General features: G+C 39.0%; 1 protein-coding gene across 3 annotated transcripts in view; it reads right to left on the bottom strand.

Annotated features, from left to right (window-relative positions):
* KIAA1217 (KIAA1217 ortholog) overlaps window positions 1-16,372 on the bottom strand; it is a 384,957-nt gene that overhangs the window by 357,442 nt on the left and 11,143 nt on the right. The window lies entirely within an intron of this gene.

The following is a 16,372-nucleotide window of genomic DNA, read 5'->3' as shown; positions in this document are numbered from 1 at the left end:
CCAGCATTTGGAATACTTTCAGCTCTATTTCACCAATACCTTCATCCATTTGTAAGTTACTTTTAGACATTGCAAATAAAACATTATCTCTAGAAGCAAGAAAGCTAAAGAGAACAATAACATTATTTCCAGTCATTCAAGAATAACAGTGTGAGTTTGAAGATTAACTACACTATTAATGAGATGTGGGTTCAAGGTCATTGAAATAATGAGCATTATCAAAATTACACCAAACAATCTGTGAATCTACTGGAAAACTGAGATATAATTAAGCAATTTGCCCTTTAACTTGCATCAGACAGTAGTTTAAGTGACATTTCCCAAACCTAAGGCCAACAGTCCATATTCACGAAGTCTTGCAGGTTGATAATCACAGCCTATGATCTCTCAGAACTCCAAAACAAAAAGTAGTGTCAAGAACACTGCTGAACAGCAAGGAATCACTGGTCACAACTGAAACCTTTTGGCTGCGTCAGTGAATCTCAAGCTACCCAAAAAGCAGATGGCAGAATCCAAGTGCCTCTGCCTCTCCTTGCTCCAGTTCCCCAGCAAAAGAGCATGGCACTGGAAAGATGCTTTGATATTGCCTCCAACATCCACATGCAGATGCACAGGAGGCATTTTTCAGAATAAACCCACAGAATCCATTAATAAGAACAACAGATTCACATTTAGGATTAAAAGGGTTGAGGTACTTGAACACGTACAGGTAAGTGAGCCAGGAGAAGGAAGAGGAGCCAGAGAGGTTTGCTGGGTTTATGTTTTCTGAATTGAGAATGGCAACACTGCCTATTTAAATCTGACTGCAGTCTACACAACCACAACTGGCATAATCAAAATCCTTTGTACAGGATACACTTGATTAAATCAGCTTAATTTTCACCATAAAGTTGGAAAATAATTACTGGTTAAAAAAAAAAAAATCGTACAAAATATCTTTTATCCAAAGATTGCTGTAGTTTCAGGAGAACACAGTTCAGTCCTCATACAAAACCAGAAGTGGCTAAATTGCTTGAACACAAAAGATAACTCAAATTCAACTACCAAGTTGTGCCCAGCAACTCTGTAATAATTGCATACAGAACACAAACATGCTTTGTTGAGAACTCATAATATCTAATCAGCTATAATTGTAAATTTTATTTTCCATTTGTAAATTACCAAGGGAGATAACTAGAGAACAGGGGATGTAAAATAATATTCTAACTGGGGATATTTTGTTAACACATAAGCCTCTACCCACCCCTTCCCTAATGCCTGCAAGGCTCTTCTGCTTCTGAATTTATTTTAATTGTTAGCTTCTCTTTGAAGGTATTTCAACTATAACGCAAGCAATGCTCTAATGAATTCTCAGCTCTGTGATATTTTTCCCAAACAGTTCTTTTATATAAAAATTTGGATGCTGAGATGTAGCTTCCATTATTGTGTCTCTGTTTCTGAGGAATATCAATATTCTCATCAAGTGAGATGTTTCAGAGTTCCTAAACTTTAAAATAAACAAAAAAAAAATATAAAAAAACCAAAACCAAACAAACAAAAAATCACCTTCTGTGGGTTTGTTGTTTTCTCACATGAACCTGTTTTGGCACTTAACTCATTGCTCCTTTCTCCCCCTGCCTAATTACTGACAGGTCCTGCTAAGCTGTGCACCTCCATCAGCAAGCACAGCTCTCCAGAGCCAGGGGAGGATACTTGCAGTGTCCAGCCAGTGGCACAGCCCAGCCTGCACCACAGCAATGTACTTCACACCTCTCCCTTAGAAAGTGCACCCTTTGGGCAAGCAGATTTGGTAGTTTGCATCTTTTCCAAACTTGCCTCTGCCAACACTTATTTTTCAGATGCACAAGTAGTTACTGCCATCCTGAACTCCCAAAACACCACCAAGAGCTGCACTAAAGACACGACACACTGAGTGCCTCAGCAGAAAGCAGATGGCAGTTGCCTCATGCTTAGAGCATCCAGACACCACAGCTCCTTCTGCTTAAGGGACACTTCTGACATTGTCCCAGGTCATGCCTTCCCTATGACAGCATCTGACTACATTTTGCCAACCACTACAGTCCCACTGTGACAAGGACCCTTCCAGAAGGGCACAAACAGTGGGCAGTACAACTTATGCCTTTGTCTCTTACCCCAGCAATGACAGGCAGACCTTTCAGTAAAGGAAAACTACTGTCAGCTACATCTGTAAGATGAACTATCCAAAACTAAATATAATTTAAAAGGGGAATAATATAAAAAGAATGACCAAAGGATTCCAGCCTGCCTTATGAACAGATATGTTTTTTAAATAAGCTTAAATGAGCTTCTTCAAAGCCAGCAGTCAATGGAACCAGTATTCCACTTTTACCAGCCCTGCTGCAAAAGCCACACCAAGCTCACTGACAATGCGAAGACAAACAAAAAGCCAGAAATTCCCTGCATTCTGCAGCACTCTGACAAATAATATATAGATGGGTGGAAGAATTCAGCCATAATTAGCAACCTTGGTGACCCAGGCAGTCATCTTGTGTTTTTAAAATAAAAAAGAAAGCATTTCCAGGTTGTAAAGAAGCAGTAACAAAAGGTCATTCCTCTGAAAACAGCAGCTGACAACTTTGTGTGATAAATAATACTATTTTATAGTAACACGTACAACATCCACAACATGGTAAACTTAACATATTAACACTGACAGAAATTATCTCTGTTCTCTATTAATCTGCATTCTTTACAGATGGTTATTCATGAAAATTAAGCATGAAGCTGAAAGGTTATCTATGGCCATATTAGCAAACATCTGCTTGCAATTCTGATTTCATGTTTGCATGCTATTCTTGGAAAAGCAACCATATTTGAGAAGTACCAGATGTGACCAAGTGTTCTTAATCGTAAAATATTCTTTTTAGCAAGATAAAAGTTCAGTGAAAAACCCAGGCCAGGAAAGAAATCATACTTTCTGAACACAGCAACTGCCTTATGCCACTGCTGCTGAATACTCCAGGGGATAAGTGCTTCTGAAGAGGAAAAATAGCATTCTGTTTGGTGTGCCACTACAGATAATTACTCTTCATGTTTAAATATGAAACAAACGAATAAACATGAACTCAGCTTCAACTTTAAAGCAGAGAAGTTATGCATAACAGGAGCTGAACCACCTACTTACTCCCTGGGAGGGAGACTGATGTGGTACCTTTCAACCTCCAGTAGCAGGAGCTCCAGCAGCCTCACACAAACTGACTTGAGGGATCTTGACTTGCTCCCCAGATGACCTCACCAAGATCTCTCACTGTCCATAAGAAGGAAGAAGCAGTTAACTGTGGGCTGGGAAGGTGTTGCAGACAGCAGGCCTGTCTAGCCATACGAGGGAATTTAGGACGGAGGAGGGAAGGGTTAATTCTCTCACAGAGTCTCGCTACACTTACCCTAGTTCCTAAAAATTATATATATATATAAAAAATAAAAAAATAAAGTTTCTGCACCTTCAAAATATTTGTTCATTGTGTTTGATAGCTACACTCTTTGAATGAATAGGACTGCTAGTCCAGAAGAAAATCTGCAGATACGGTATCAATATATTTCTATTACAACACAAGATTAAATATGTACTCATGTAGCTCTTTTTAATATACATACACACACAAAAATTTAGAAGTATATGTATATTCTGTTTATAAGCTATCATGGACTCCTGTCTTTGCAGAGACAATGCCCCTGAAATTAAAGAAAAAAAGAGAAATGTAAGAATGAAATACTGGAGTAAAGGATTACAAGCCCAGCCACGAACACTTATCAGTCTGATTCAGGGACTTCTTCAAAAGAGGCTCATTTTAAATAAGGCAACCTGCATAAGGAAAGAAAATAAAAACTAAAATCAAACCCCATCCACACGTCCATCCCCTCTTTTCCTCTCCAACAGGTTTACTGGGCTTGAGAATTATTCTTCTGAGCCCTTGTGCAAAATGCTGAGCAATGCACTTGATTTACATCCCTAATAATTGTTCAGAGGAACACAATATCATGTAAAGATTCAACTTTGGGAAAGCTCAGCTTCCCCCAATACTGTAAGACAAGGAACTGTTGCACTGCCAAGCCTATCTTCAGTCTGCAGTTATTCTAATTTTTTGTCGTTTTGTTTTTTTGGGGGGCTTAGGGGGTTTTTGTTTGTTTCATCTGTGGGGTTTTGTTGGTTTTATTTTTGTGGGGGTGGTTTGGGTTTCTGGGGAGTTTTGGTTGGGCTTCTTTTGTTTCTTTGTTTTGGTGCGGGGGTTTTTTTGAACTGGCTCATGGATCTAATTTAATGCCAGGCTGATTAAATGACAACGCCCATAACATTTAAAGTAAAACTACAGGTGGCAAAGACCTGCACTGTTAGTTGGTGCTGCTCATACATTCTTTTATTGAGGAACACTGATCACCACAAATCCCAAATATTAAAAAGGCATAAATTATCTCATTATCTACAGAAAAAGAAGCTTGATCTGGAAGACTACTGTTTCTTAAAGTATCATCTTAGATCCTTTTCATGTTCTAACAACTTGGGACATTCACTGAATACATAATTTATATTTTGAAGGTATCTCCACGACATGACTCCTTGAGCTGGGGCTTCAAGACTACAAATTATAAGCCTCACAGTGAAACTGGGTGAAATTCTGTATTCTGAAGCTCTCCTTTTCACTCTCCTTCCCCATTAGTTCACATGATTCTTTTAAGAGTTAGATTAAGAATCCCAGAAGGGAGTACGCCGTGTTACAAAGCTCTGGAAGGTGCAAGGGTTTGACCATGCCACAAGGTGGCAGGCCCGCAAGTGTCCCAGTCATCACCTCCCAGCCTCCTTTTCCCAGCACTGGAACAGGAGTGAAGTCTGAACCTGCTGCAGGCTTCTGTTTCACTATGCCAGACCTGCCGAACATTCCTCACCGCCACCACAACAGGCAAAGGAAAAGAAAATAAAACTTGGACGTGTACTTTCCCCTCTTTGCTTCCTGTTCCCTCAAGCACAGGAATTCACACAAGTGGAAAATGATGCAAGAACCTGCCACTGCACATACAAGAAGTCTGAGAGGTGCCCTGAGAGAAGGAGGCTCTGCTGAGGGGAGAGCTACGTCACATTAAACTATACAAAATTTAAGTAATTGAATTGCATAGCACAATGTAAATTGGGAAGAACCCGTTCCACGTCTCGTGCATGGGCCAAGCTGAGGTGATGCCTGCAGCCACAGAACAAAATGTAGAGCACACCTCGAGCTACCTCTGCAGGAAGGCTTGAGGACTTTTCCTGGGACAAACAGAGGTAATGTGATTATGAAATGCAGAAACAGACACAGGAGCAATGGAGCAAAGGCAGAGGAATAAGAATACCAGGAATCATCCATTTAATGCAAAAGCACAAGCTGAAATTCTTCCAAGTCTCTTCAGCAATGATGCATGATTCTATAAACAAAAGTAGCTCTTAACATACTTTCCACTTGAAATGAATTCCTCCAAATGGAAGAGTAAAGCAGAAAAGCTTCTGGTTTGGATATATGAAAGCATCCAAATGCTGTTCCTTACACACTTCTACACCCTTGACATCATTTCAGGTGTAAACCAAGGGGTCTAACACCCCAGGAAAATGAGCAAATCACACACACTTGTACAAGCAGTGTGTATGTAGCTTCTGTGCACAAGAACATGTGCATTTATCTATGGTTCCTTGAAATCAGAAATCTAATCAAGAAAAGAACTGTTTTCAACCATCAGATAAGCTATAAAGCTATTATCAATTCATATTGTAAACCTAACACTGCCAAGTACCACTATATCATAAGAATACTTGCATAACTTCATGGCAAAAGCCAAAGAAAAAGCTTCACTTAGTGAAGCTGAGCAAAAGAACAGGACACCATACGCTTGTTGCAGACACCTTAAAACACTTCACAAAGCTGTCAGATGGATCACTCCTACTTTCGCAAATGCAGAAACTGAGTCATAGGAAGAACATAACTCACAAAGCAGCAGCAGGGGACAGTCAAATTTCTCTTTCTCAGTGCTCAATCCACTAGGTAACACTTACTAAATCAAAGTTTTTATTTCATGTCTTTGAGTATGTCTCGGAATAATTTGGTTAGGCATTGGGCTCAGGTCAAATTGAAAGTGTAACCTAAAATATATAAAGGCTATTTTCTTCTGTTCCTGTGGACATTAACATATTCTGGATAAATTCCCCAACATTACCTGGACCACTATTTTTCACACAGCTCTCAAATAAAGGTGCGTCAGAAGACACTTGGAATGCTTCCTGACATTGTACTGGTGCTTTCATTTCAGCAGCACCTCTAAAGACAGGCCAGTGGAAACAAACTACAGACTACCATTCCCTCCCTCTTTATCTGCCATGCTATATTCAGAGTATATGTAGATGTTAAGAAGTAAAAGCCTGGAAGCAAAAGTCTTCCCGCCAGTGCTCCTGTTATTGTCAGTACTGGCAGAACTATACTGCTGCTGCAGCAACAGCAGCAGGTTTCCAAAGAAACGGAAGTGTATACAAGGATGTTTTACACAGCCAAACAGAAAATCTTCCTTCTAGTTCCCCCTGGCTTCAGACAAAAGCAGCAAACCCTAAATCAACACAATTCATGAGCACACAGGGACAGGCAGAGGCAGATGCCACGGTTTTGCCTGCAGTTGAGAATTTTATGATTAAAAAGTTTATGTTGGTATAGCTCCACTGTAAAGAATCAGCAGAGGATCCGAGCACTCTGTGTTGATGATGTAGCATGGGACACTGAAAAATTCAAATCTTACCTGCAAAAGCTGCTGCACCAACACCGAAATGCACATAACAGTACGTTACTGAAGAAGAGAGAACAGCTTGCTGAAAGACAGCCTCTTCTATTTTATAAAAAGATGACAAGTAATATATTATTAAACAAAGTCATTGAAACGTTATCACAATTGTAATATCATTTCTTGTAATTAAAAATTAAAAAATGAAAGCTAATAGTTGTTTCTTGATTATTTTTTTTTTAAATCACAAGTATTAGTACTAAAAATGCTAGTAGTAATAAGGAAATGTTGAAAGCAATTCATACCTGAACAAAAATCAGTTACTGCTCTATTCCAGTAACCTACAGGAAAGCTGTTAATCTCAATATTCAGGAGTCTGCACAGCAGGGTTGGGTTGCGAAATAATCCTTTTAAAGTTGAGTTTCAGCAACTGACAAAGGCAAGTGTTAGCTGAATTCTATTTATGGCATTCATCCAAATATCAAATAAAGTTTTCCTGGCTGTGTTTCAGTCATCCCTATTCACAGCTCAGAGTACTTTTATAAAATGTAGGCAGGCAGTATAAAACCTGTGTCTTGTTTGTATCCAATTTTACACATCTCAAAGGAAGAACAACATTACCCAGTAATTATCACCTCAAGAAATGGGCCAGTAATGACTCACTGAGCACTCTATCCTGTGCAGTTGTAAACTCCACACAAAAACCTGAGAACTCGCAAGACACTTCTCAAACACCACAGTGAGCAAGGCAGAGCAACTGCGGACAGACAGGACTGCATGTACATGAGCATAACAGGGTACCACTCCACTAAATGGCTAACCGCTTCAGCAACATATTTGAAAGGCTTTGCCACATATAAACGATAGTATTTAGAGATGCACATTTCTCTCTTAAACAACCCAAAATGGGAGGAGGGAGGAACTGATCTGTTCACAATACCTTAAGAATGACAAAAGAAAGAAATCCAATGTTGCCATGTTTTAATCTTCCAGCATGCAGGAAGCCAAGCTAAGCTTGTGTTTGGAAAGAATCCAAATATGATAGGTATGAAAAATTCAATTAAGGAATTCAAACAACCTCATTTTGCCATACAACACTGTGATATAACAATGTTGTTATAACAATAGCATTTCTTGATTTCTGTTTCTATACTAAACTGAATTTTAAGGTTTTCTCCCCCTCTTCATACACTGTGACTGTGAAGACTTCATTTCTGAAATGCTCAAAGAAACCCCAACACAGGATGACCAGAAAATATCAATAATAGCTGTTTATCAATCCTTTAAAATAGTGCTAGTGTTTCAGAATCAAAGTTCATCAGAAGCATAGAAGCAATCAGACCCTCCAGCCAGTTATGCTGGTTCCTGATTTGCAGTGCTCCATCCCAGTTCAGAGGCACACAGAAGCCCACCTGACCTCCAGTTTACTACTGTTTGAGAACAGCATTTCTCAGCCTTCTCAGGTATGCACACATTTTTCCAATTGAGTTATTTTTGCCACCTCTTCCGTTTGCTGTAGAACAAGAAATGCAACACGTGCAATGAAAAAGTGTATGCGCTTTTCCTGTCAAGGCTGTGCCGCGACATTTGACATGAGGAACAAAAGCGTACAGGTATTCAGACACAGTTTCAATACGTTGCAGCCCCTCTTGGATTCAGTATTTTATATAAGCTCTGGACGTAGAGGGTCTGTTTATGAGACTTGACAGGTCCTAGTAACTCCTAGCATGACGTCTAGCATCAAGCTTACAAACCATCATCATGCTTGTCTCCTTACTCATTTTTATAAGATACTGACATTAAAAGGTATTTTCTTTCATCATTCCCCAAACTGAGATTTATGCTTCCTGCCATCATTTGAATTTCTCATTATAATTCAACTATGTTTGATGATGAACATGACTTTAAAAAGCAAACATGAAGTAATGTTTGACAAACAATATTCCTTGGCACAGTTAAAAGAAAGCTTTGCTGAAAGCCTGACATCTGTAATGTCACTTCTAATAAACTGACTGATCACGTACATAAAAGACATGTTGTGTGAAAGTGATGGAGTCTGAGACTCTTGTATCACACAGTTCGTCTCTCTGGTATTGCAAGATCCCAGAATAGGGGTAGAACTTCATCCATGTTAGAAAGCATTGAAAGTAACCAGAGACAGCCTGGATGCTTGACACACATTTCATACAGTCACAAGGCATCTTGGAGCACTGAACATGAGTCCCAGATTGCCTGCTCAGCTTTCTGTCACATTTAGCACTAAGAGCAGCTACTCTGAGCACATCATGCCAGAAATCGGGGGGGGGAAAAAAAAAGGAATAGGAAAAAGATTATAAATATATCCTTTTTAGCGACCCCGAATGATATAACAGAAGCATGTGTCATGTATATTTCCACCTTAGGCTCTAAAAGATCTCCATTCTAACAAGCAGTGCTGGTGATACACACCAAGCCTCCATTAGACTGCAGATAAAGATACATGCAACTAATGAGGTACATTCTCAACCACAGGCAAACCTGAATGATAAATACTGCACCGGGAAGGAATTCCTTATAGAAATAAAAGATGAAAATTGTATGTAAAAACAGGTTTTGAAACTATTAAGCAAGTTCTTCTCCAAGTATGGTCACACATGGCTCTTGGGAGAGAAGTAGGAACCTCAGCCAATTAATAAAAGGCAAAACACAGGTAAAAGATGCCTTTCTGTGGCACAGAGCTAAAGTCCCAGTAGAACTGGAGTGAGACAGCAATGAAAGAATCAGCGGTGTAACTGCTCTGGAACTGCCAAGTTATGTGAAATTTAAGGATAGCCATAACAAATGGAGCTAAATATTCAATTAGCCCACATCTTTTCTCTGATAGCAGCAAACTACAGGGAAAGGCTTACAAGAACCAGAAAGTTTAAAAGAAATCTCACTTATAATTGTAATAAATTTATAATTATAATAATCTCTATTATAATACTTTCTGAAGTCTGACTATCAGCTATAGACTAACTCCTTAGCATACAGGCTTCCCTAAATAGGTATATCCTCTGCAAGTCAAACAGCTTCTTGAACTGTTTATCCTTTCACCACCCAAAACATCTGTCAATTGTTTCCACAATTAAATGGTGTACAGAAGAACAAAAAAAAAAAAGAAAAAAAGGAAAAATCTGTCCATTTTAAATTGCTGCCTAATCATTGCATTGGGTGTCTCTTATCTCTGAAATCATGGAAATAAATAAGCACAGCCTATTTATCTGTGCTATATACCATTCATGATTTTCCTTCTCTCCCATTCATTCAAATCTTCTTAAGTTTGGTATCTACAGTTAAACTATGCAACATTTTGTATATGCTAAAGCTTGACATGGATTCAAGGAAGGACCTCATAATAAAAGGTAAGTTCACTGAGGGTTAGAGTTTGTGGAGATAATTGGCAAGCATGCAAAGATTATAGCTGGATGGATATAGTGTACCTATCAAAAGCTTTTGAGGATTCCAAAATCCTTTGTCTAGGTCTATCCCACCCCACTTCCCAGTAAATTGAGCTATTAGAGTCTGCTATGACCAGCTTCTCGAAAGTCATATGCAGCTATACTTGCAGATCTCTTCAGCTCCATTAAGTTGTCTTTACTTACTGACTTCTAAGGGGAAAAAAAAAAACCTTGTATTCAGTTTCTTCAACAGATAACTAGTATCCCACTATATAAACTGTTTGTTTCAAATGCCCAGAGTACTTCAGCTGTCTTTCCTCTATGTCCAAAAGGTGAATGCAGCAAAAATAAAGCCTGTTGATTCCTTGACTCAGGGGCAGAAAAGTAGCAATCTTCCTAAATTAATTCTTTTGCTATTGTATTAATGTATTAATGTATTGAAATACCTGTATGGCAAGGAGTACTTAAATTTACTTTAGACAATATAATCCCCTCATATTATTTCCCCATCTTATTAAAGAGCGACTCCATTCCAGTGCAGTTCAGGTTTCAAGGTGAGGAGGAAGGTGCTGTCTAGAATTCAGATATGAAATTGATGTAAGATTTACCCCCAAATGAAATTAACACACAGGCTAAGGAAGGCCACTGATCACACACACACACACAAATATACTTACAAGCTAGAGATGATGGAAGTTCTTCATCACTAACAAACGCAAAGAGGAGTTTAAAACTGCTGAATATGCTGAGTATGCCTGGCGCACAGACCTCCAGGAATGCCCAGAAAGTCACTTTCAAAGGAACACACTCTCGACAAACAAGTGTAACTCTCTTTCTTAAGGGAGCAAAATGGCAGTCACATCACCCAATAGGTTCTGAACCTGGTAGATAGCCTCAGCAAAACTGATAATAGGATACAAAATCTCAGTGTACAAGAAAATGAACCACTATATTTCAGAGGAAAAAACTGACCTAGTGCCCCAGTAAGAAAATGACTGCAAAGTAACACTAAACACAAGAAATTCTGATGTGGGAACTCTCAAATTCCCAACAATAGTAAAAGCTGCTCAGAACTCACAAACTGACACGCATTTATGACCATGAAGATGAAGGGCCTGAAGCATCTTTCACACAAGGAGAGGCTGAGAGAGCTGGGGCTGTTCAGCCTGAAATAGAGAAGTTCTCACGGAGATCTTATCCATGCATAGAAAATACCTGATGGGAGGGAACAAGGGGCTCTTCTCAGAGGTGCCCAGTGACAGAACAAGAGGCAATGGGCACCAATTACAACACGGTAAATTCCACCTTAATTTTTTTAACCATTAAGGCAGCCCAACACCAGCACAGGTTGCCCAGAAAGGTTGTGGAACCTCCACCCACAAAGACAGTCAAACCCCAGCTGGATGTGGTCCCAGGCAAACTGCTCTAGCTGGCACAGCTTGGCAGGGTGGGAGGAAGAGGGAGGCTGGTTTAGATGATCTCGGGAGGTCCCTGCCAATCTCAATGACTGTGTGACTGAAAGCTGGCACTTTCTCTAGAAGTACTCGCCCTGTGCACTTTGGGACATCTCATTGTTTTCAGAACTTTAATCTAAATCAGATGATTCCTGGGGTCTGTAGCATTCAGTTACAAGATATAACCAAGACTATTAGCACTGTAATTGTTATAAGTTCCTCAGTAAACCTGCTCTAACAGGAATACATATTCCAAGCTCAGCCACCTTCTCCATCCCCAAGAAATAAAAACATACTCAAATATTTTAAATTAGGAGACCTTCTCATTCCTAATACTAACCTGAAGAGAGAGTAAAGTTTAAGGAATATTTATTCACCAAGAGTACAATTGGATTGTGGAATTTCTTGCAGAATTCAAAAACTAATCAAAACTCAAGAGAACTAATTCTACATACTCCTATTATGCTACAAATAGTTAAGCATATACACATATATATACAAAGGAACCTCACTGCAAAGGCAGACATATCCATACTGTGAGACACACATTAATAGTGGTACTCGTGCTGTTCAAATGTATAGATGCACAGTGCTGTTTGGCATGAGCTCTGCTACAGCCTGCAGCTCAGGAGCCACTGCTGCCATCAACACTCCCCAAGGACAAGCACTGAGGGAAGTGGAATGTAATTTTAACAGAAGCAGATTGTCACAACTCATATCTTCCTGCTCCACTTTATAAAGCAGTTTGCATGACCACTATGAGTTAACAGTCACATTAGTAGGTCATGTTCCCCTATGCACAAGAAAACAGAAACCGTCACAGTTAATGGAAGCTACTGAATTCTGCAGGTTATTGTTCTCCAATCACTTTGTACTGCTACTATCAAAACTTACAGATGCTTCTGCTGGGTGAATCCGTTAAAAAAGAAAAATAATCAGGCCTCTAGTCAGCAAGAGAACTGGTTCGTAATGTCACTTTTTTTCTGAATGGGACTGCAACTCCAACACTGAAAAGTTCTTATTACTGTCTTTAAATCTCTCTTTCCTATATGCTTCATCTTGTCTGGGCATCAATAGGAGCTGATATCCATCTTCCCTTTGTTTGCCAAACAGTATGAGCTTCACTGCAACTCAAATCTGCTTTTAGTATCAAAACTCTGCATTACTTTGGCATATTGCATTAGTTTTATAAACTTTGCAAGGTGAGCTGAAATTCTAATTATTTACAAAGCAACTGTAAAACCTTCTCAGCTGCTGAAGGGACAAGTAATCAGAGGAACTGGAGAAGGATTCTTCAGAGCATATTTATGTCAGTAGTGAAAAAATTCCTTTAAGTCTGGTGTGGTGATATTCACCATACAGATCACTCAGAACTATGACTTAATAACATAACATAACTGATGTTGAACATTTACATTTCAAGCTCTGCATGCTTTTGGAAATAGCAGTTACTTAAGATTCTACTACATGCCCATTAAAATATGCTACTACAACCCAGTTAAGTTAGATCTGAGAATTCAATTCAGTCGGTTCCTAAAATAATTGCTGTACTTGCTAATGAGAAAACCAAAACTTGTCCGAATATTCAACCTCATCAGTTTGCTCTTTACATAAACACAGAGAAGGTAACAAACGTGATGAACTGCAGAGAAACAATCACATACCTTACTTCACCTGCACTTTGGACACTCATCAATTCCTGCTAGGGTCTATCAGCATACCTAAACTTCCAATCAATTCAGGCCATTGCCTTCTTGTATAAAAGTAGGCATTTACTTCCCTTTCATTTTCTCCAACTCAAAAGAAATGCATTTCCACATAAAACTAAGTAAGCTGTGTAATAGTGCAAAAATCAGATAAAGGCTCCAGGCTGACAATAATTTTTAGTCAACAGGCACCAAAAATTAACTACGCTGCTGAAAACTCACAAATAAAGATCAGATACTTTATAAAAATTCTAAAATCTTAACCTACAACCTGAGAAAACACACGGTAAAAAAAAATAAAATAAAAAAAATCTACTTCTTGACTATGTTACACATCCTAGGATTTCCCTTATAAACAGCTGTAATAGATTTCAAATACGCAGACCCTGAACTGAAGCACAAGTACTCCTGACTCCTAATATTTTCACATTCTAAAGATTCTCAGATCTCTATTAGAGCAAGTATCAAAACTGCACAAAGAACTTTCCAGAACAAAACAAAAGTGATCCTGAGTAGCATAACCTTGCATCAGAGAAGACTGTGGTAAGCCGAAACCAGAAAAACTAAGGTGGGTGTCAGCCACTCTGACACGTCCCATGCTCATGCTGAGATCTCACTTAAGTCAAATTCAGGCTCTTCATTGCAATATTCAAACCCATCCATGGGATTCAAATATGTTCTCTCCAATTATGGGTTCTTCGAATATCTAAATTTAAATGGGACAAGAGAATTGGGCAATGCATGGAGATTCTCTAATAGATAAAAAACAAACAAACACAAAAAAAAGAAACAAAAAACCCTACAACTATCATAGAACTATATGAAGTACCAAAACACATAAAATTGACAACGAAAGAATCCAACTAGACTTAAAAGTAAAGGCTTACTTAATTCCTCTTAATTTCCCCTCATCTTTGATCCGCACCACACATTTACACTCAAACAAACAAGCATTATGAGAACAAGTTATTCCTGGGGAAATGCTGGTTGAACATTAGACTAAAATTTTTCACACCGAGAACCTTCAGCCATCAGAATAATCTCCACAGGAAAATGGACTCCCCAGCACTGGACACTTTAAGGACTAATCTGGACAGGGTGCTGGGACATCTAATCTGGGTCATAACACAACAAGTTAGACCAGATGATCCTTGAGGTCTTTTCCAACCTGGTATTCGATAATTAAACATCAGAGAACCTAAGGCAGGAGCGTAGTCTGACAGTCTTCCATCCACAGCTGCAGCAGGAAAGGTTCTGCAGCGTCCTGCCCAGCTTCCCAAGCTCCAAAAATGGATTCCCTCAACAGGCCCCAAGAAACCAGCCCCTGCAGGAAGCCTGGCTTTCCTGGTCTCAGCACAAGCACAGGCACAACAAATGCAACAGAAGGCACAACAAATGCAACAGAAGGCACAACAAATGCAACAGAAGGCACAACAAATGCAACAGAAGGCACAACATGAGGAGCATTTATGTCCGTGACAGAGGCAATTTAGTAGTTCTAGCTCATTCGCTACCTCCTCCACCATTTAATCCCAGTCCTTTACACACTCTTCTTGGACTTGACACCATTACTTGTGCAGCTGCACAGTAAACTAGACCAAGGTGCAGAACAATGTCAGAAAATCATATAAAAAATTTAGTTTGGTTTCCCAATCCATTCATCTTGCAAACACAAAAAACAGTTGTACTGGGACAATTCAGAGAACAGTATATGGGTGAGAACAGATGTCAGGGAAATGAGTCTATTTAAACAGCTCCGTCACTGGAATATTCAAATTACAGTGCGAAAAGCTGTGAATTCAAAATCTTCCCTCCAGCAGCATACATAATGATCATGCAACAATGTATTCCATAGTTTTGTTTTCAAAGCTAATAAACTTACAAGTTTCAAAGTAGAAACAGACATTTACAAGGCTGACAAAGAATTTAAGGAGCTTTGGTAGAATCTGCTTCAGTTGACTCAACCCAGAAAGTTCTGGGGGCAGCTGGAAGAGCTGCAACAGGCGGATGTACACAGCCTGCTCCTCATGTAACGTTCAGCGATGCTTGTAGAGTGTGGCACATTCTATGAACTACAAAAAGAGTTTAAGTATTATTATAAAGAGAAACTTAGTATTCTATTCCTAAAAAGTGCTAGTATTGTTCAAACCCAAAAGCAGGCTCTTCGTAGTTTTTATAAAGTATCTGTTCCATACCTTTGATAACTTAGTTACTGTCTTACTGAAGTTATCCCTTGAATCATAAAAAGAAAAAAGATCTCGTATGAGAAGGAGAAAAAGAACTCATCAAAACCCATGTGTTGCATCAACAATCCTCAGTAAACACAAGTAGATTAACATCATTTAACTTTTAAGCATGGAGAAAAATTGAGGTCTGACTATATGACATTTTTATGGCAAAAGAGGTATTTAAGAGACTTTTTTCTTGTTGCTAACTTTTTTCTTGTTGCTACTGAATTCCATAAAGTCTCACAGTTTCATAGTTACTCAGATGTGTAAACCAAGAGCAGGGGGAGAAGGGAAGAATTAATAAGAAGTTCCAACAGTATTTGCTACAGAGCAAAAATGCAGCTTTATTAGTACACACCTAATACCTTGCAATTGTTCAAAAAGGATGTATTAGCTAAATTAATCACACAATCAGTTCAGATTTAGTACCCAACATTTGATGAACTGCTTAAATCACAGGTTTTCACTTCTATCTGTCTACAATAAACAGCTACCTTTGCTACATTTGAGTACCGCATGATATTCAACCACAAAACAACTAGCTGCAAGGTTTTAGATTTTATGCACCAGCAATTTTTCTACTGCATTACTAATTTGTACACACATTTGGGTTGATTTACTTCAAAAAGGGCAGCACGTTTAGTGCCAGTTTCTTACTAAGGTGAGTAAAGGAAGAGAGGGATGAAGAGTTTGTGGGCTCAAGACAGTAGACATCACACTAGGAGATACTAGGACACGTCAAGTCTCATGAACAGACCCTCCACATCCAGAGCTTATAAAAAATACTGAATCCAAGAGGGGCTGCAATGTATTGA

Source organism: Lathamus discolor, chromosome 2 (assembly GCF_037157495.1).
Source record: "Lathamus discolor isolate bLatDis1 chromosome 2, bLatDis1.hap1, whole genome shotgun sequence".
NCBI lineage: Eukaryota > Metazoa > Chordata > Aves > Psittaciformes > Psittacidae > Lathamus > Lathamus discolor.
Note: the sequence above shows the minus strand (reverse complement) of the source record. Positions and strands in the feature narration are given on the sequence as shown.